Consider the following 1,329-nt stretch of genomic DNA (forward strand, 5'->3'; position numbering starts at 1 on the left):
ACTCTGCCCCTCAGGACACAGCAGCTCTCTCTGAAGATTCCCACAGGTGTCTCTCCAAACTGCTCTGAAAAACGTTCAGACTGGAGCTGCTGAGTCCTGTCAGGGGGCAGATGGGACACAGCAGCCTCATCCTTCTCTGCAGGGGGTCAGTAGGACACTGTGCATCAGGCTTTATAGCTGAAGAATAGGCTCACCTTCCAGAGATATGTCACATCACCACACACTATGTATAGATATCTATCATACGTATCACACGCACTGTATCTTGCAGGGGGAATAAAGGCTCTTAGGGTATGTTTCCACGTTCAGGATTAGGGTATGTGCACACGTTGCGGTTTTTGACGCGGATCCGCAGCAGTTTTCCATGCGTTTACAGTACAATGTAAACCTATGGAAAACAAAAACCGCTGTGCACATGCTGCGGAAAAAACCGCGCGGAAACGCTGCGGTTTATTTTCCGCAGCATGTCAATTCTTTGTGCAGAATCTGCAGCAGTTTGGCACCTGCTCCATATTAAAAATCCGCAGGTGTCTAAAACCGCTGTGGAAACCGCACAAAAAACCGCGATAAATCTGCAGTACTTTTTGCACTGCGGATTTAATCAAATCCGCTGTGGAAAATTCCGCGACGGAATCCGCAGCGTGTGCACATGGCCTTAGGCAGCGCTTTGGACGCAGCACATGTCCGCGCTGCCGACTTTTGTACACGCGGTGATTCCAGATGTGTTCACTGAACCGTGTGGAATCACTGTACCCTATAAATTAGACTGTGATATTTATCTTGCGGAGACTGATCGTCTCCACAAGATAAATAGACATACTGATGTCTATAAAGGCGCACCGCACGTGCGTATACGCAGGGAACCCGTGGGCATCTGTACACACATAGTGGAGACGGGATTTCTTGAAATCCCCTCCACTATGCTGGACGCTACAGATTGGACGCTGTGGCTCTACGCAGCATCGAATCCACAGCATTTACTGAACGTGGAAACATACCCTTAGTCGGCGCTCACACTAGCCTAGAATACGGCTGAGTGCTATGTGATGTATATACTATGGACACACTGGGGGCAATGCTGGAGGACACACTGGGGCAGATGATTGCTGGACACACTGGGGCAATGCTGGAGACACTGGGGCAGATTGCTGGACACACTGGGGGCAATGCTGGAGGAGACACTGGGGCAGATTGCTGGACACACTGGGGGCAATGCTGGAGGACACACTGGGGCAGATGATTGCTGGAAACACTGGGGCAATGCTGGAGACACTGGGGCAGATTGCTGGACACACTGTCGGGGGCAATGCTGGACACACTGGGGCAGAT

This window comes from Ranitomeya variabilis, chromosome 4 (assembly GCF_051348905.1).
Source record: "Ranitomeya variabilis isolate aRanVar5 chromosome 4, aRanVar5.hap1, whole genome shotgun sequence".
NCBI classification, from domain to species: Eukaryota; Metazoa; Chordata; class Amphibia; order Anura; family Dendrobatidae; genus Ranitomeya; species Ranitomeya variabilis.